The 21611-nt window shown below is 45.4% G+C and overlaps 1 long non-coding RNA gene across 1 annotated transcript; it reads left to right on the plus strand.

Annotated features, from left to right (window-relative positions):
- The first annotated feature begins 1228 nt into the window (after positions 1 to 1228).
- LOC115551839 (uncharacterized) lies at positions 1229 to 10297 on the plus strand. The gene is made up of 3 exons (XR_003978243.1): positions 1229 to 2156; positions 2784 to 2934; positions 9257 to 10297. It is a non-coding gene; the product is annotated as an uncharacterized LOC115551839 (long non-coding RNA).
- The last annotated feature ends 11314 nt before the right edge of the window (positions 10298 to 21611 follow it).

Genomic DNA, 21611 nt, shown 5'->3' on the forward strand with positions numbered 1-21611 from the left:
ACAAACACACACACACAAACACCTCGACCCAGCCTGGTTCCACTGACTTCTTCCTCTATTACCTTCCCCACGCATTGATATGCACATACACTCGGCTCGAACTGACTTCCTCTATTTCTATTTCCATGTCTCACAGACACACACACACACACACACACACACACATACAACACATGCACATAGGCACGCAAGCAAACACACACGCACACGCACGCACGCATGCACCAACGTACACACATGCACACGTATATGCACATGCATTCGCATTTGCACACACACGCACGCACGCACGCACGCACGCACGCACGCACACACACACACACACACGCTCTCGCTCTCGCTCTCTCACAATGGCTGGGCTGTGCGTTGGCAGAGCGCTACATTCTAATCTTCCGTGTCGTTCCGCTCCCAATTTAGGAGGCTCATTATTTGACGTGATTATCTCAACAGAGCTCAGACCTAAAATAGAGGTTGCGGAAGGACTACTGGGCATTGCATGATCGTGACTTTCTACCATGAACATCGCCTACGAAATGTTGTAGGCCCTACACAAACAATGTCGGACACGTCATTGGTTTGAGCGTGGCAACAGTAGTCCATGGGTTAGCCTTTTTGTGTAACTTACTTCTGATCCCCATTTTATTTATATTTCGGGGAGTCAGACGCTCTCATTCAATCTAAATAGATTTGTTCAATACACAATAGGCCAGGGTATGAACAATGACGAGAGAGAGAGAGAGAGAGAGAGAGAGAGAGAGAGAGAGAGAGAGAGAGAGAGAGAGAGAGAGAGAGAGAGAGAGAGAGAGAGAGAGAGAGAGAGAATTTGGGATATAATTTAAATGATAAATTTAAACAAGTGGATTAGAAAGCTTTACAAGAGCTCAGGGGGATTTACACAACTGTCTGGCCGTATGCTGTTGTTCGAGGGTTACTTACTGAAAATATTGTGGCGACTCCTACTACGGGGTTGCGCAGTTGATCCTGGGAGTCAGTGTTGTCTGTTTGAACCTGGGCTCCTGAGTCCTGTCACATATTTTCCGTGTTGCTCGCCACAATATCTTTGTTCATGCGGTCGTTGTGAGTTTGAAGAGCGACCACTCAACACCAGTTGTTCTTTTTGAAAGGTAGTTCGGACTATTAGTTAGAGAACGCCTGGTGGCATAACCATTCACTGACGATAAAGCGATAAAATGGGTCCACTTAAGACAAACGATAGGTGCTGCATGTAGACATATAAATAGGCCTTCACATTGACCTAATAAGTGTGTTTGCCCTATATTGCAATAATAAAGAGTCCCATTTTAATGGCCTATATTTCCTATTGCATAACGCACATGCAATAAACCAGACTACTGCAGTCATATGGCTGTGGTGAGATCACACGCACAGCCAATATAAATATGTACAAGCTGTACCGCGCACGGCCACATGGTGGCAGTAGGGAGCAGGGTTTCTGCTCGACTGATTTGCTTTCACCAATCACCGCAGGGTCACGTCTAATCTATAAATCCACGCTGAACAGCGCTCGTTTCGACCAGTTGCCCACCTCCTCAAGCCAGGCCTCCTCCAGCCAGGCGCGCTGCGCAAGGTGAGAGTGAGCTAATTACAATATTACTCTCTACAGTGCGCCGCCGTGTAATGAAATGACCGCATCCACTTAGCTTAAAGCCAATTTGGTAAGATAGTGTAATGTCACGTAGGTTGAAACACATAAATAACCAGCTAGTCCCTGTGTTGATATCATAACATGTTTTATGACCACGATGAAGCATAGAAATCTTCCTACAAAGGAGGCCTAGATAAAAGATAAAACAAGCCTCTCTGTCTGTTTGATCCATTAGACGCAGAGACAAACGCCGGTGAATGAGAAGAATAACACGGGATTGAGAGTTAGGCTTTTAATTACTCCAAGTACTTTCTTTAGTGCTGAGTGCTTTCTATAGGAGCAATTTGTTGGAGTAGATAACAGCCCTTTTCTCCCGATTTCTTTCTCTCACACAGGTACTCGGGGGCGGTTCGCTCTGATGCGGGGCAGCAATCAATTGCTCATTCTTACCCGGACGACAGCGGCCTGCAGCCCTCAGAGACGCTAATTCAACCACCAGTCAGCCTGTTTGGATCCCGGCTGGACGTTTGTAAAGATTCACAGCGACCACGTACGTCCCGCGCAAGTTGATTAATGTCCATGACACGCATAGACACAGAGCACATTCACACGCACACACACAGTCACACACACACACACACACACACGCACAAGCACCCACAGGGTTAGAGTTCAGGATCGATGGGATGTTTATGGATACAGCCTGCCAAATGAAGATGACATTTGCTTGCTTTCACTGATCTTTTAATCCATCGTCCATTGTGATAGAAGCATTTCAAACCCAGACTGTCTAAAAGCTGCATATTTTTTTCCGGGGGAAGAAATAAGTAAAGAAGGAATAAGGAATAAAATCAAGGAAAATGAATGGCAGCAGAGGGATGGATGAGAAAGGAGGGTAATTGGGGTGAAATGATAGTCAACAAAAATAGTAAACAAAATGGAATCTTTCTTAAGTCAGACATTTGCTATGCTTTCGTGCGTCAATTCCACTTCCATTCAGTTTTGCTACTATGAGATTGAAGTGTACTCCGACTCAAAGCCGCGCTGGGAGAAACCTCCATGTTGAACTTCAGAGTCCTCCCCCGTCCTCTGGTCTAAGTCTGTCTCTCTGCTTGGCCTCATCCCTCACCCTACTCCCTGTGCCCTCTCGCTGTCCGCCCTCTTCTCCTCACTTTAGGAGCCAAGTCCGCTGTGTTTGAGGACCGCCCGAGGCTGCCTCGCCTCGTCCAGGAACCGCCGGGCCGCGGGGCTGATGGCTCATTGTGCCGCTCCCCGGTCAGCCGCAGATTACGGGGGGAGGGGGTCTCATGCTCCATGATTTGATTGTGGTGAGTAAACGTTTTTTTTGTCGTCAGGCCCGTCCAGCTCAGTCCGCCGGACGCGCCGGCGGTGACGACTGGTAAGCTGGTCGCCTGGCAGACACGGGCGGGCCGGGCGGCCGGTTGTCAGATGAACAGCACGACAAAAACACACAGCGCGCCGCCGGCAGGCAGAGGGGAATCGTGAGCGTGACCTTGGGAGAATACCGGTTTGATCCTCTGGCCGAGGCCCGGGCTAAGTGCGCTGCGGGCCCCCGCTGAGCACCCCATGGAGGGAGAGAGGGCTGGGAAGGAGAGGAGGCAGGGGGCTTAGAGGAGATACAGGCGCCTGCATGGTGTGGGAGGTTCTCTGAAGCCCACTAGGAGACTCGGGTTTCGCTGCTCCGTATTTTGCAGGAAAATGCAGACTTTTATCTTCCTCTCGCTCTCCCTCTCTCACCCTGGACATGGCTCTCCTCCTCCCTGGTCTCATCATCTGGTATGAGCTGTCCCGTTATAAAGGTTATTTGAGGAGGCAGACCGAGCTTCCAGATCCTTCTTTCTTCACTTCTTCCCTTCGTTTGCTCCACTAGTCTGATTAGGCGTTTGCAGGCTGGTTCCTGCTGCTCATTTACATCTTATGAGCAGGCAAGATATTTCCAAGCCTGTACAATTACAATTGAGTGCTGACAGAAAATCTATATTTGCCTGCTGGAATGATTTAGCTGCTGCTCTCTCGCTCTCTCTCTCTCTTCTCTCTCTCTGCCTCCATCTCCAATCCCTTTACAGCACCCTGTCTGTGTTTCGCCTATTCTCTCTTTCACTTTGTTCCACACCAAACACACAGGGCTATATTTGCACGCATTTATGTATTTCTTCTGTGGACGGATATTGGTGTTTGAAGCCTTTTTCTTTTTTATTATTTAAAAAATAAATCTCTGCCAAATTCCACATTTGTCGTGTTGTTTTGATGAGTACGTCGTTTGACATGATGTACTCAGAGGATCTGATGTATGATTCATGTGGATGCCGGAGCCCTCTTGAATTCACGTAACTATGCATTCATGGATGCTTGGCATTAATGAGCGTGAATGTCTGACTGCAGAGAGTGAGGCAGAGCCTCGTGCAAGTGCCTCGCCTTCCGTCCCGCGTTTTTTCCGACCAGCAGGGGGCAGTGTTGACACAAACTATCGTCCTTCGTCTGCGACTTTCTTCCTCTCCGCTCCTCAAGTGCTGCTGCGGATGCGGTCTTAAAAAAAGAGTAAAATCGAGGACGAGAGTGAAAGAAGGAGCGAGAGAATAAGACATGGAGATACAGAAAGATTGAGAGCGATGTGGACTACTGCATTGCACAACACGACAGGGTGTAGGGTGCTGGCAAATGGGGGGTGGCGGGGTGTAAGGCAGGAGGACGGAGCCTTTGGATTAATGCTGGTGTCCTCTCCCCTTGTTCTACATCTCCATTGTGTATGGACAAGACCCCGCTCGGCACGTGTAATTACCACTGACGGTGTTACTCTTTCCAGAGACAAGTTCAAGCACGGCCAGGGTGATTAGTATGTGTTGTATCTTGGGGGAACTTGTAAATACAAAAAAAGCCCCAAGGGCTGTGGGTAAGTTGGCCATATATTAGTTTAGTTGCTCTTTCCCTCTGCGTCCCTGTTAATGTGAAGTTGTTGTTATTAATAGCCCTCAAGGACGAAGGGGATCGCTGGTGCACAAGGCTCATTTTGCCACTCTTGAAATTGCCATGGGGAGAGCACACGATTGTGAATAAATCCACAGATTGGTCGTCTACTTTCTGCCGTGCACTTTTGGGGCAGAACATTTTGTTGTACGAGGATAATCAAAAATCATTTGATCTCAGATTCAGTCGGGGACAAAAGGGAAAAGCATAACGGCTTTATTCCTTCAAACAGAATGGGTTTATGCAGTAACGTCTTTAGCAACAACATTCATGGTGAAGATTACATCTTCGAGGAAAATTAACATTCATCGCCGCACAGTGGAAGATTAAATCAATTTCTCTGCTTCCGTCACGTCGTGTTATCAGCCCCAAGATGGTAAACAGACTGTAAGTGCCATCTTCCTCTGTCTGCTCATATCCTAATGGAGGATACACTTATTTGATGTCAGATGGGAAACATTAAAAGATTTCCGGATGACAGCAGTGAGGCTGGGATTGTTATTATTTTGGGGCATTTGTAGCTTTTTGAACAGGACATTTCTGTTTTTAAACAAAGGAGAATCAAACCCACATTTGGAATGCTCAAGGTAGTACCACAGAAGTACCACAAACAAAACAACAGCCATGGTCAAGAATCCAACCATCTGTCAAGTTGATTGGTGCATCTTTAAATCCAGAATGTCCCCATTTCTGCTGTTTTCTATCCTTTATTTTGGATTTTGTCCAAATGTCGGCCGAATTACCATACAACAAGTCCAAGGGAAAAGGAAATGGAAAAGCTCTGGACAAAAACCCAAACACCCAAGAGGCTCAACCAACACCCCCCTGGCCTCATCTGGCCTGCAGCCGGCCAACCGGTGAGTCTACTACTGCATCACCAGGGCGACCAGAGCCAGCCAATCTCATGGGGCCCCTAAGGAGATGTTGCATTTCGTCCTCCCGCCCCCGGCCCCCCTCCCCCCCTCCATGCCACACAAAAAGCTATCGTGTTATTTCATGGCCTCAGAAAAAGCAATTAGCTGCTCGTGTTTCTGCATGTAAATTAAAAAGCCTTGTTTCCATGGACCCTGCAGGACCTCAAAGGCATATTCCTCCCGCTGGCACTTGCAACGCAGGGTCTGTGAGCATTAACATTTGATAAGAAGGGTCGTTTACAACTCTCAGCTGCTTCACTGGCGTCGGCTCGTGACCTTTTAAACAACGGTACATTTTACAGACTTTTTCTTCTTTAAAGAAACGTGCCCTTCCTCGATTATGCAGTCTAGACCCGGCTCTCAAACCTTCCTCTTTTCTCTTTGCTCCTTTTGTTGGTTGTCAGTTTATTGTTTTATATATATACTATGATATTATTATTCAACATTATTACTCATGGGGAGTTTAATGCATTCCTCTCCGCTGTTATTTGAGCAGAAACACATTCTTCATCAGAGTACTATTAGGTTACCTGGGGAGGTGGCCATTGTTTTTGTTTTTTTAAATCGGCATCTTTCTTGCACGCTTTTTTTGCTGGTTGGTACGGTTGTCGAAGAACACCGAGCCCCATACGTACTCCATCCCAGGAGTGGAATTAAGGATATTATTACCGTGATTGATATTCATAGCTGGACAGTTGTTTATCATGGCTGGGGTAAGCCCAACCTAATCCAATTTTAGGCATGTGCATTGCAAAATGCAGTGCCAAAAGACTCGTGATTGGTGGAAAGAAGAAGATTAGGCTTAGAAGCAGAAGAGTATATGGACTCCTCCAAACGGGCCGTCTGAATAATACATAAATGCTGCACAGCTGCATTGAGATTGCTGGAAAAAAAGAAAGAGGATGGATTGTTGCTGAAGGAAGAGGACGGGCAGCACGAATCGGCAATGATACGACAACCTTGAGGGGACGATCAATTGGACGAGGTCTGAATACTCATACATGTTGCTTACGGAAAGTAAAGCTGCTATTGTGAGCATTCAGCTCATTCTTTTATATCAAATGCTCACCATGGCAACGTCACATCCATGTGACTGTGTGAGCGACTGCATCAGGGTCTCTAAATGGCTTGGATTTGCTACCGCAATCACGTTCCTATAATGTGTTAAGTTAAATAATACATGGCTTGATTTAGCCATGAAAAGAAGGAGGGCTCATCTTTCCCCCCTCCCGCCGCCGCTGCATGGAAGGAGCAAAACGCAGCTCTGATCTCTACGTTCTGATCTGTACTGCGGGGTTGGAGTGCACACCAAACTAATGGTGGAAACTGTTTTGTTTTCGCAGTTTCATGCCTCAGAAGCACATCAGAATGGTTGCAGCTTTGAAGTATTGGTTAAGTTGTGGTAAATAGGGATTTCATACAGAATTCAGCAGTAACAAAGCATTGTTTCTCAATGAAAACTCATTCATAACTAATTAGTCAATTTTAAGACGATGAGAAAATGGTTTATGCAATCCTTTATAATGTGCAAGCAGAGGTTTTTGCAAACTATTTACATTTGTTTTATAATGCTTCAAACAGTTAATAATTAGGAAATTGATGATTAGTTCCGATAAATAATTTAAAACATTACTTTGTCAAAGTGAGGACGAGCCAGGCCTTACTTATTACTGCATATTACTTGGTCTTGCTGCAATGCTACTTGAGGCATTTCCAGCCTTTAAATATAAGTTACAAATGCTTGGTAAGGCATAGACACTCATTTTAGATGAGCTCACAAAAAGACTAAACTTATACCTTCTAAACTACCTGACGTGATGAATCCAGCCTTCCAGATATATGCATATAGCCCATACATCAAGGTGCTATTTCAGCTCCTGTACTGCACACACTAGAAGGCTTGGATAGGTGTCAGATACTCAAGGACATTGACAGGGCCGCTTCCAGATTTACATGTAAGGGGACTTTTGCGCGGGCATGACGAGTATTGCATCTGAAGGGAATTTGAATTGTGTGCACCTGTTGTAAGAGCAAGAAATAACTTTAAATATTCGGACAGGGACAATCACAATGGGGTTTCTTTCATAAGCTGGGGCGTGGTTTGCCTCATGTGAAACACTTAAGTTAAGTTAAGATGACATCTTATGCTGAGATCCCTTGCAGGTATATACACACAGCTTGACTAGGCTTTGATGATGGATCACCGGTGGATCTGCCGACATGCTGAACATCAGTGAATGAGCGAGGAGTCCGTAATCACCACCACATACGAGTAGACAGAGACGACCGAGGAAGTTGGGTGGGGAAAGCATAGCGGTAGTCATTGCTTGAGTGCAAGAGTAGAGCTAAGTAAAGCCATTAAAGGTAGCTCTCTCTTTTCCAGTTTAGAGTGATGACTCCAGCACTCATCTGATTATCTGCCTATGGGCTGCTCCCCAGTAGACGCAGGGCTGCGTGTGACATTTGGGTGGATGGAGGATGTCCCGTCTACTTAATGGTACTTAGCAGTCACTACTGCTGCTGCTGCTGCTGGTTTCATTACCGTGAGTGTTGCTGTTGTTGGGTTTAGTTTGCAGTGTGTGCAAGGCCTTGATCACACTTAACTGCCACTCAATTGGACTTCTCCCATAATCTCCTGAACACAGATCTAAACACTGTGGCGGTCGCCGGGCCAGGACTCGACACTTCAATGCAAAACCACCACATCAGTGTCCAGAATTGATGTTCCTCCTTTATATTAGAAATAATTGCCGGTGACCTTATGCATATGTAATAAGTGCTCCAGAGCTGCGATGTTGGGAGAGAGCTCTGAAGGACCAGGGCTCCCCTCATGCATTATGTGCATAAGTACAATTTCGGAGTGAGAGTTTTTTGATTTAATTTATGTCCATCCATTTTCAACATGGTAGCCCCTGCATACCACACTAGGGGAATGGGGAATGAGTCGAGACATGATCAGTAAATCAGACATGATCACTTTACCGTTGCCAGTAACCTGTCCACAGTGTGGCCAGATTTCTGTCCACACACATATGCAAACCAATCATAAAAGGGTTAGAAATTGTCCCACTCATTGGATCACAGAGTGAGCAGAATGGGATTGGAGACAGCCCAGACCAGCCTGATAATGTGTCCCAGCATGATGAGATGAGAAAAGTCACATTGGAATGACGAGTGTAACAGAAGCCTAGAAGGTCATTCAAACCAAATCTCCTGGATCCAGATGGAGATCCTGACACCCGCTGCATGGAGGAGTGTTTTCCTTCTGACACCGGGAGGAAATCCACTAAATAAAACAGGATGAATAGAACATTTGTAGCAGAAGAGCAGCTAGACAGCCTGTGTTTAATCCTTTGGTGGAAGGAAAAGGTTAACAACCAACATTTGTGCGGCTTAATTGGAAATTCTACTAAAGACTCATTAAAATAATTACATGAATTGCTTGCTTGGCATCGTGTTGATTTGTATCCCAGTTAATTGTCAAATTAGCATCAACAATCAATTTGATTATTCACTACAAGTAAAAAAAACCTCAAGTTTAGTCCAGAGGGGCTAGTGTCCCGTCCCAACAACAGGTTCCTCAACATTTTTATTGGGGGGGGGGCGGACAGACCATCTATTTCCTGCCCTTTTTGCTTTCACACTTCCTCAGTACTGTCGTCAGCCTCCCTCCAGTGGTCATCCCCCATCCCCTCCCCTTTTGCCTCCGCCTCCGTTCACACACCCATCACTCTCCACCCCATCCTCTCAGCTGTTCCAGTCCTGAGGAGCCTGACCAGAGAGCGTCTGCGGGCCCGCCAGATGATGAGGACGTCCCAGATGATGAGGACCTCTGAGAAGAACGCCATCCAGCCCATCCTGCTGGGGAATAAACTCACGGCAACGAAGGTAGTCGCCCCGCTGGGGTGCTGGATCTCAAATGACCTGCCTGGACTTCTATTTAAACCTGCTGTGGGTCCGCCGTGGGCCTGTATACCACTGTAGTACTGCAGGGGACGGCCCTATGTCCGTTCCTCTTCCCCCTGTAAACCTTGGCCTCTGTCCACCATACACTATCCGCTTGGACAACAAGCTTGACTGGACAGTGTTCTCCATGTCAGTCTACATGTAGGGGCAGACTCTACCTCCTGAGGAAGTGAGCTGCCGACATTAGAAGACCGATGGGAGCATGGTGCGGATGCTCTGTGAGTCTCTTCTAGGCTTGGGTGAATCTGGAACAGCAGCATGACTAAACAGCTTGTTAAGTCCAACACTCTCCTGACAATGATCAGGATGGCCGGCGTGTTCTGGGGTAGAACTGGACCCCCTGTAGCCGTCAGAGAAAAGAGACTGTGCAAAACCCCTCTCTACCCTTGATAATGACTCCGGACTGCAGTCTGAACAGAGAAGTCTGTTCAGCAGTTGACGCCTGGCATTGAGGAGGTCCACCGGGTGGTTCGGGAAAACCTTAATTCCTGTGGACAGAGAAGTCTTTAACTCCTCTCACCACCGCCAGGTCACTCTATACTGCACTGTCGTGGAATTCAGTCAATTTGAACATTTTAGGATTTATCGTATCAAGATGATCTGTGCTACATACCTGTGACAATTTATTTAATTTCAGTTACATAGCTACTTCATTTTATGTACAAACATTCAGCTGTTATAAATGTCATCATATTTGATCCATAATTAGAATATGTATATTTATGGAGTGTTTTGTGTTTGTATTTATTTTTGATGTTTGTTCTATTTGCATTGAAGTTTCTGGCTTGTGATTAGAGACTGTAACAAAATAAATTCTTCCGGGATCAATAAAGTAATCTGTGCCTATATCTGTTAACAATTGTCGAAATGTCATATTGTCTCAGTGATTGACAATTGTGATTGATTTTACCTAAACTGATTGCCGCAGGGTCCTGCTAATCACAACAGCTCAACTCAACAGACTTTACATCAATATCTAAAGTTTGGATTACTATCCGAAATGGAGATTAATATCTAAAGATGGCAGACAGGCTCAAATCTGGGTGGGCTGAAAGCTGAATGCAAATGCTGCAATAGATAGAAAATTCTCTGTCCATCACATGGAAAAAAACCCATTGTTTTTCCCTTCAGCTTTTCCTCTGTGAAAAATTATATATCTCATATTGCAGACGCAGTCAGGAATTCAGTCCAGCCACAGCCCTCGCCTGCACACAGCAGCGGGGAACCATGAACTACATCACGTTATTAAACACGGAAATATGATCCAGGGATTACGGTGGTATAGACACACAGACACACCGAGAGGGGCGAGAATAAGACGGGGAATCCATTCCAGGAGCATACACACCTCATCCCCCCCGCTCACAGACTCATATGTGGAGATCATCCTCTCACAATGACACCCTGAGAATCTGGGACTGGATTTGCATTCCTCTCTTATGTTCGGATCAGGCTACATAATATTTACACTTTCACCGTTCTCCCCAAGAGTCCCAATGTTGGACTAGGCATCACAGTGCCCGCAATGCTGGCCGTGGATCGGCTGTAAGTTGGCAACAAGCGATGACCCCACCAAACATTGCTGTATGTGTGATGTTGTTGGTCCGAAAGGAAAGAAACTATGTGGACCTGTCCAGGGGGTTTAGAAGAGGACACGATAGGCTGTCTGCCTCAAGGACACCTTGAGGGAAGGAATGTGGACCATGCCACTGCTCAAAGAACTTCCCTCTGTTTTGTTGAACCACCTCACAGCATCCCTCTTGCTCTCAGGCTTGTTTACGTTATGTGCAACACAGCTGTCACCCTATTGGTCAACATCAAGGAACACATCGTAGGAGTTATCAAATTAGGCAGGGGAACACAAGTACTAGAGCTTTCGTTGGAGTGTTGTTGGGTGTGTCAAAAGCCACATCGCAAACTGTTAATCATGTCACATGACCCATGGTAGGACAGGCTGTTGACCATGTCACATGACGCACTAGAAAATGCTGTTGAAGTGTCACATGACCCAGGATAGGACGGGCTGTTGACGAGTTACATGACCCAGGGTAGGACAGGCTGTTGACGTGTCACATGACCGAGGTTAGGACAGGCTGTTGACAAGTCACATGACCCAGGGTAGGACAGGCTGTTGAAGAGTCACATGAGCCAAGGTAGGACAGGCTTTTGACTGTGTCACATGACCGAGGGTAGAACAGGCTGTTGACAGTGTCACATGACATGACCCAGGGTAGAAGACCAATCCAACGTCCCAAAGTCCATAATCGACTACAATGCTAAAGGTTGTCTGCCACAAAAAAAACTGTTGCAAATCGGGCTGAATTTGTGTAGATTAGTATCATTTGTCATTAACTAGCTACTATAATGCTAGTATAATGCTAGTGAATGTTTCTCTTATAACCACATCACCGATGTCTTAAACCATCACTATAATGCTGCCTATAGAATGCTTCGCACAAGTTACCCCCCGGAACCCAAGCCACATCAAATACCTTAATGATCCTGACTTATATGCGCGTTATTAAAATGGCTCGTGTGAGCAAAACCTCGGCTTATCGGAAAGTAAGTTACACGTCTGTCGACAACCGCGATACACGTAGCGCCGCCGATAAGAGAGACAGGCAGAGAGTTAGCAGTGAGCCCTGCGCGCGGCATGATAAGTGTGATGTAGAGGGATTTGGAAGGGATTTGGATAGATGTGAGGACTGTACATAATCTTTCCCACCCTCCTTCAAATGAATCCTTTATTCCTTTAAGCCACATCTGATGGGACCACAGCAGGCACTCAATCAAAACTCTCTCCTATGCCTTCACCCCCCCACACACACACACACAAACAGACACACGCACACACCCACACACACACACACACACACACACACACACACACACACACACACACACACACTATCCCTCTCCCTCTGACTAAATCTCTTTACCTATCTCCAGAACTTTCACTCTTCCTGTCGGCCTCTTCAGGCGATAAAGGTGGTTCCTGCACACACACACACACACACACACACACAAATACCCAACTACACACACGCACCACAAACATGCACACAAGCACACAAATACCCACCTACATACAAGCACACACAAACATGCACACACACACAAACACACAAGCACACATACATGCCATCTCTCCTTCCCTGTCACTGTACCCACCTACATACACGCACACACAAACACGCGCACACACACAAACACACACACACACATACATGCCATCTCTCCTTCCCTGTCACCTATTCCCTGCTCCTCTCTTAAAACCACAAACACAGAGGCCCAAACAGCTGGCTCATCACTTTCCTTCAGGTGCGGCCGTGATAGCAAAACAGATCCCATTGTCTCCCTCCCTTCAATCCCTCCCTCCCTCCCTCCCCTCAACTCCCCACACTCCCACTCCCTCTGGCCTTTCTCCTACCACTTTATAAACACTGTGCACCTTAAAATGCACTTCAGTTGCTCGAGTTAAGGCTGTGTGTGTGTGTGTGTGTGTGTGTGTGTGTGTGTGTGTGTGTGTGTGTGTGTGTGTGTGTGTGTGTGTGTGTGTGTGTGTGTGTGTGTGTGAGAGATGGTTGGGGGGTTGTTTGTGTGAATAACACACAAACACACCCGGTTCTCGGGTGCTGGTCATTAATGTGAGGTCCAAATCTTCAATAAACCAGCGCTGCTGGCATAGGCTGATAAGTGCTTTTATTTCTAAAATAAATAAATAAATAAATATACGTAAGATATTTGATGTTAATCATTTATGAATATATATCGTTAATTTTCTGAAAGCCTGTACTGTATAGCGATAAACAGTTGGCCACGGAAATTTACATATCACTTCTTTGCTAGAACACGGAATTCACGATGCAGCCATCTGATGTAAAAGGTCATTGCTTCCATGTAAAAATTAGGCCTTCATAACTTCTGAGGGTGTAGCTATAATGTAGATCAGGGTTCTTCAACGTTCTCCAGGCCAAGGACCCCCAAACTGATGGACAGATGGAGCGGGGAGGGCTGGGCGATATATCGAATATATGCAATGTATCGCGATATGTTCTCCAGGGGATGTATAAAATGCCCCTGTCGCGAACATCGATTACAAATTGGCACGTAATCTGTTTATTTTTGCCGCCGCCGGCATACTCATTGTGCGTTCAAACCAAACGCGACGGGGCAACAAAATCCCATATAAAGTGAACGTAGACGCGTATAGGGCGAATTCTTCGCGAGAGAAAACCGGCAACTAGTTTTGATTTGTCGCGCCACACTTTCGCCGTGCACAGGCGAGCGCGTTCACGAGGATTTGTGGCGCGACAAATTCGCTCGAGTTGAAATGTATTTTAATTTCTCGGGATGACAGCCAATCAGCGTTCAACAGCGTGGTCACTGAGTGACATCTTTAACGTAAACAGCCAATCAGCGTTCAACCGTCAAACTCAGTGCAGTGCAGTCCGGGGTGAACTGCAGCATGGAGGAGAAAGTGATTGTTGCCGTTTGCGACTCCCGGAGCTCTATATATAGGCTAATAGTATATAATATAATATAATTGTATAATATCACGGCCAAAAGCTCTGTGCGCCTCCGACGTCTCTCCCTCTTCCACAAAAGGTAAAGACATGCAATGGCACAAACACACTCATTCCCCCCGCCCGTTGCGAGTCCGCAAGATTCTCATGGACGCGCGTGTGTGACGTAGTCTGGAGGGCGCGCTGCTGTAGGCGTGTGTACCTCCGACCGGTGGGTGAGAACAGCGAGAGAGAGAAAAAAGGATGGAAACTGAGGATTTGGTTTTGAAAAAGAATAGCATTGGATCCGTCGTCTGGCAGTGTATATATAATAATTATTATGCAAACAGTTAATAAATAATTAACGGTTTGAATAAATGCTGTGTTGGTAAATCTAACTTGCTGTGATTTTCCTTTTCTTATGTGCATGTTCTAAATTGTTCCAATACAAAGCACTAATGAGTTTAAACAATATGTTGTTTCATGTAATCTGCATGCAGACTTATATTTCAGGAATACTAGAATTATTACTGACGTAACATTATGCCAGACATGGTTGAATCCAGCATTTATGATGTGCTCTAGAGGAGATTCAAAATATATCGAGATTAATATCGTGTATCGAGATATCGTAAAAAAATATCGAGATATTCATTTTGGCCCATATCGCCCAGCCCTTGCGGGGACCCCCTACTTATATATTGTATTAAATTGGGTTTTATATTAAACTGCTCCTATAGTGCCATGTATAAATGTACCTTGTTATTTTGCTTTCAATACTAAGATATTCAAATAATACACAGGTTCATATTCATTTTTTTTTAATTCTAAACATGTGCAAGGTACAATGAGTAGGGTGGCCTTGCCACTGCCATTCATAAACATAACATAACATAATAAACTGATACCTGCCAAGATCACCAATGTCTGTTTTATCATGCATAAAAGCTATTCAAATGTTAGTGTCTTTCTTACCACTCCACAAGTAGTCCAGTAACTTATTAACCCCAGTGTGTCCGGTTGCTAAGCGACGTCAACGTCTTTGGCAGACTATTTCTCTGCTGATCGCTTATTTTCCGGATAATGACCGGCGTTCTGTACATTATCCCTTACATAAAAGCACTCTCTCTCTCCCAACAGTCTTGGCTGCGTACTCTCATCCAAATACGTATTGTTTGCGGCGGAGGAGGGGGTAGATATAAAGACCGGACGAGAAACTTACGTCGCTGTGCTGTCCTTCTTCTTAATTGAAGGAGCAGGCAGAGAAAAACTCTCTCCTGCTGGGCTTTCATTACAATCAAATGCATAAAAATGTCGCAGCCAGTCCTGATGTGACGGTTTGGGCGCGAGATAGGGCTGAACGATTAATCTAATTCAAATCGAAATCGCAATGTAATAGAACACGGTATGCAAATCGCAAAGGCTGTGAAAAAATAAATAAAATAAAGTGATTTGTTACCGTTACTGACTGCAAATCAGTACGATTCATTTATTTTTATTTTACAATTCAATAGTTAAATAAAGAAGTTTATAATATAAATTAATCTCAACACATTGGCCTGGCCTAAAGGAAAGAGCAGTTTCATGTTGACTGCTTCCAATGTTGTGTTGGTCATCATACTAAAGAATGATTTATTTATTTTTTAGTGAATAGTACACAACATAAGGAACTTAATGAATTATAAAAAATTGCGCATTAAATCGCAATCTCAATATTGGTAAAAATATTCGCAATCCGATTATTTCCCCAAATCTTTCAGCCCTAGCACGAGAGACATACGAACGTAAGCTTACCACTTTTGTAAATGCCATATATATGGTACATGATAGGAACAGATCTGTTCCGATTAGAAATCGGATCAAAAGTGTCCATGTAAACACAGCTAGTGTGTTGGATTCATGTTAATTAAAGGCATTTCAATTTGTGGAAAAAATGCGGGGGGAACATAAAACAAATGTCTAATCAAACAAAACTTTCGCGACCCCCCTGCAGTACCTCCGCGGACCTCCTAGGGGTCGGAGACCCCCTGTTGAAGACCTCTGATGTAGATCATTTAGTGGCTTGTTAGCACTAAGGTTACTCAAAAATAGTATTTTGCAGTCTCATTACTCTTAAAGGATAAATAGTCAAATAGTGAGCGAAAATCGGAGGGGAAAAGCTTGTTACTTAATACTCACTTCCAACAGCAACAGATTACCCCTCTCCTTTTATTTCCATTCCATTTCAGCCACAAGATTGGTAATTGCGGCCTTTGTCCTCCAAATCCCGATTTAGCATGTGCGCCTCTATGTGAATGTCAGGGTAATTGCCAGTAAATGCAGCTAAGGCTTCAAACTAGCAGTTGTTTTCTGCAGCCTATGAATCCATGCACAGATTACATGCTAGATGAAAAGCCCACCTGCCTCAGACTGATGAAGGGGCAGCAACTGAACAACTTCTGTATTTATTAAAGAGGTTAAGCCCAAAGTTAAACCTGCACTAGGGCTCAAACCAGTAGACCAAACCAAATGTTGGCAAGATGAAAAAGAGGCAAACGCGTGTCAACGGATTCTATCAATATACAAATGCCCGCGTTTGAATATCAAGTTATTCAATACCTGCACTAAATTTACATTTCACAACATTGTTCCTGTCATCATTCCTCCCGAAAGTATCAAGGTAATAGGATTATATCCAGCCGCTGTATGCGTTTCCATCTTTCAAGTGGACTTGTTGCTTAGTGACACGCATGACAATTACAAAAATAAGGTTGTATGAGTATCAATTCTTTTTTCTTTGGGGGGGTGTAACTGTACAATTTCAACACCTGAATTTGTATTACTCATTTGTTACAGTGGTTACTAGGCAAACAAGTATTAGTTACTGCCCATCAGCGCTAACTCTTTCTGGGGTCACCCTAGTACCCAGGAGGGTTTGTTGTGTACCAGCCATCACGGTTCCTGAACTCGGCTTGGCCAACAACCTCTCTCTCATCTCAAACACAGCTTAACAACCTCTTCAGCTCCTGCTGGCAGTCAAAAAAGGAATTTATAGGAGTGGGACTTCAGCTGAACTCAAAGACGGCCGGGAAGTACAGTATGGCCAAAGAGGACCCATGGTTGGAACACATGAACAATGTGGAGCTCTCTGGTCCACCCACTGGGGACATCCAAGATACATCATGATGGAGAGTGAGGCTCGACAGCCACAGCCTCTTCAGCTGCACGTGGGGCTGAGAGGAGAACATCGACGACAGCATTGATGAACTGCGCCCCTTACATCCTGGAACAGGATGGGTGGAAAGGTGTCATCTCAGGAGACGCAGTTGCCACGGTGGCCTCGACATGATGATGACGCTGCTGATGAAGATGATGATGATGATGGTTACTACTCAATGGCTATAGCTCATGCAAGAAGCTGGGTTAAAAAATCTATGTTTTTAACCATGTCCAAGCTGCCATCTTGGAGGACAGTAACGACATGAATCGCTAAATCGCTGCAACCGTAATCTGAATCAACAAGTCAGACAGCAGGGGGGCAAGGTACTAGCGCAAGTTTGTCGCATGCGTCAAACATGTTGTTGCATGCGTCAAACATAGTGTTGATGAAGTCAAACATGTTGTTGATGACTTCAAACATCTGGTCAATATGTTTGTTGATGACATTAAACATGCAAGAGATACCGGATACATTTAATGCAAATTCCATAAACCACTGCACAAAAACGAAATATTCCAGTCCCTCCAGGATTTCGCGCGATTTAAACACGGAAGTAAGGCGGAAGGTAGTTTGTCGACCTCAGTTCAAGACGACGCCACTGATTGGTCAAATTTGCGAGAAAGTTGCGGTGGTTGGTTAAAATTGCGACCCACCCTGAATTTGCGGTGATTGGTTGATGTTGGTTTGAAGTGGCAAATCGCAACATCGCGAAATTCTGGAGGGTCTGATATTCTATCCTGCTACCGTGTCTACTCGTTATGATTCCGACATTAGGTCGATGTGTTCCTAATAAGCTGCATTTCGTTCTCGGTTCTGTTCCTTGTGCATGCCGTGAACTGACCCCTTGTTAACAACGTGAAATAGGCAAGGGAGCCATTTAATAGCATTCAGTATTTAACAATGACAAAGTCAGAGTGCTCCTTAACCCTGAGCTCATTAGTGCAACTATCAGGGAGCAGGTTCACTGAGGGGCGCTGTGCTGGTGTTTTCTCCCACCACGGAGTGTGTTGCTGAGCCCAGGCTGCCGGGCCGCACTTCAAAGGATGGTTGCATCTGATTATTGACTGTTTGAACCTGCGGCGGTTTGTGGGAATGTGCACCAAATTTTAATTGACCTGTCCACAGCACAGAGTTCACATATTTGACATGACTCAGGAAACGGCCGGAATCCAGCGCTGAATTAATGTTAATTTTGCAATTCAAGTTCTATGTATATTCAGGCTCATTTGAGGCCGAGGGTCAAGCTCTCCTGGCCTGATGTGGCTTTTGTTATATTGGCTTCATGCAGCCTTGTTGCTCCTGTCAGAACAGACCTCGGGCCATATTGGTTGGCTGGCTGGTTAAGCCTTCCAGAGTCTTTGGGGAAACTCAATGGAATGCATTTCTATTGAGTTGTCATGGTTTTTCAAAATTCTGCTGAAGCTTTCCACACCAAAGTAACTAATACGGCCGCGAGCTGATCTATGACAGACAAACTGAGAGTCTCAGAATTATTCAGTCTGGTGTTCGTTGTGTCGGAGATCAGTGCCGTGATGCAACCTGGGTCAAATTAGTTTGTCTGTGATGTGTGTGTGTGTTTGTTCCTCTCTCAGTCACATCAGGTCCTGTTTGCATGTGTGTACATCTCTGTGTTTGTGTATATCTCTCGCGTTTCATTTGTAGGTTTGCATGTGTCTGTGTGTGTGTGCCTGTGTGCGCGTGTGTGAAAAATCTCCAGGTTGCAGAAAAGCAGCACCATGGCTACGGCTCTCAGAAGAAGTCGAACAATCTGCTATGAGCACACACGCACGCACGCACTCACGCACGCACACACACACACACCCACACACACACACACACACACACACACACACACACACACACACACACACACACACACACACACACACACACACACGCACACCAAACACTCACACAATCCCTCCCTCCCACCCTCCCGTCATTTCTTCATGCCTTCATTTTCTTCATTCTCCCTCTTTACCTCTCCTTCTCATCTGTCCTCCTGCCCTCTCAGACTTGCCTACCACAACAGCAAGGCCAATTAAGTGGGAGCTCTTGAAAGGAAAGCAATTATTCTCCCGCACGACATACATGGCTCCTGCTCGCCTCGGCCCATTATTATCACTCTGTTATCCTAGCGCAAGGTGCCCGGCCAACCATTACCACATCCCCCTGCTCCTCTCGGCTGCCTCCCCTGCTCCTCTCCTCCTCCTCCTCCTCCTCACTTTCTCTCTCTTTCGCCATCTCTCTCTCTGTCTCTCTCTCACACGCAGTCTCTCTCTCTCTCTCTCTCTCTCTCTCTCTCTCTCTCTCTCTCTCTCTCTCTCTCTCTCTCTCTCTCTCTCTCTCTCTCTCTCTCTCTCTCTCTCTCTCTCTCTCAACCTCAAACTGTCTTTCTATCACTCTGTCTTTCTCTCTCACACATGCTGTCTGTCTCTTTCTCTGTCTGCCTTCTCTATGTCGCCTCCACTCCCTCTTCCTCCCACTCTATCTCTCTCCCACTCCATCCTTCCCTCACTCTCTCTGTGTTTCTCTGGTGGTGTTGGCTGATGAGGGACACACTGTGATACTACTGGTGCCCGGGCCCCGGTGGTGAGCAGAGGACCATAGGAGGATGGCTGGATTATTAAGAGAAGTTGCCATTGAAGAGGGAATACAAAAATAAAGAAAATAAAGAAAATTAAGTGCTTGATAACGGCATGCTGTCGTCTCAAGCTATTTCCCTCACCCTCCCTCTTCCCCTCCTCTCTCCCCTCTCCCTCCTTCCTCTCTCCTTCTCCCTCGTTTCGCCTCCCTCTCTCTTCCATCCTCTTTCCCTCTCTCCTTCTCCATCTTCCTTCCTCCTCCCTCACTCCTCCATCCTCCCCTTTTCCTTCACCTTGTTCCTGCTCTCATCCATCCCCTCCTCTTTACTCCTCCATCCTTATCCTGAATCCGTCTCAGAGGTCCATCACACACCCACCCTTCTGTCCTCCAATTATTTTACTATTTTTTCCCCCTCTCCCTCCTCTTTATTTATTTATTTCAAATAATCCCTCGCCACATGATGCAAATGCATGGCTAAACTGATTTTAGCCTCATTCTAATCGATACGGGACAGAAACATTCATTTATGGAGGAGGTGAGGATAGAGAGAGAGAGAGAGAGAGAGAGAGAGAGAGAGAGAGAGAGAGAGAGAGAGAGAGAGAGAGAGAGAGAGACTTTAGAGAAGGGCTAGCTCCTACTTGACATTCTGGAAATGGACTCTGACAGGGATGAATTACACATTCCATAGATACCCACAAACATATAAAAGAAGAGGAGCAATACATCGCAGAATTGAATGAAGTGTGGAGGAAAGAGGTGAAGGAGGTTTTTTAACGGACAGAGCAGTAGGTGCACCACCACTGCGTTTCCAAAATACATCCCCCTGATTGCAGCTCCTCTCAGTGCCTCTCACACCGGCGTACGAGGATAACTTGTAGCGTCGTACTGGCTCTTCGATCAAAGTAGAACGACGTACCCTAAGAGGCAAATAGTGAGCGAAAATGGGAGGGGAAAAGCTTGTTAGTGCTACGGTTGGCTGGGCTCCCTGGTACTTTTATATCAAGCATAAACGCACATAAGTATTCACCCAACAGGCCAGGATGATAAGGGCCCCTAGCTGGGAGAGGAGCGTCCTGGGACATGTAAAACAGCCTGTTAATGTAACTTCCATCCCCGTAAAGTCAGCATCCTGGATACGTTGGAAGGAAGGGGCAAAAAAATAAATAAATTATATAGAGGGCATTTCCCGCCCGCCTAAATGAGATGATATCCGGTAATTAGGCTGGGGCCTCGACAGCTCAGTTGCAGACCATTCCAGGCAACGCTCACCTCTTTAAATACCCCCATTAGGGTTTGGCCAACCTGGAGACCTGGATCCTAATTATTAGTGTTCAGCACGGGAATCTGAGGTTTTCACCATGAAAATTAGAATTATTGCATGGATTAGACCCCCATTTGTACAGGAGGTTTTTACTGTAGGCATGAGACAATATATGGCAGAAACTTAATAGGAAATAATTTATCTATTTTTCTTTCTTGTAACCTTCACATGGATTTGAGCAACATCAGGGTTTTTGGGCCTCAAAGCTTTCCTCTTTTGATAACCAGCGCTCTTTATATGTTTTCAGCAAAAGATTCAACATGAAGATAAAAAAGGATAATTTCATATGAAGATCTAGGAATTTGGCATTCTCAATTATGGGGTTTAAGAAAACAACACTGCTCTGAACACTCATTACGGCACAGTTGTCAATCTCATCAGTGTCTTTAATCTTCTAAAGCCCACTTTAATTGTAGTATTTCATTTGAATGTTTGGAGGTTGTTGTCTTTTTTGTCAATGACATCCCTGTATTGTGAGACTGAACTGCCTGATTCTGCAAGCTGCCCATGTGTGCTGCACATCGTGTGA

Source organism: Gadus morhua, chromosome 10 (assembly GCF_902167405.1).
Source record: "Gadus morhua chromosome 10, gadMor3.0, whole genome shotgun sequence".
In the NCBI taxonomy this organism is placed as follows: domain Eukaryota; kingdom Metazoa; phylum Chordata; class Actinopteri; order Gadiformes; family Gadidae; genus Gadus; species Gadus morhua.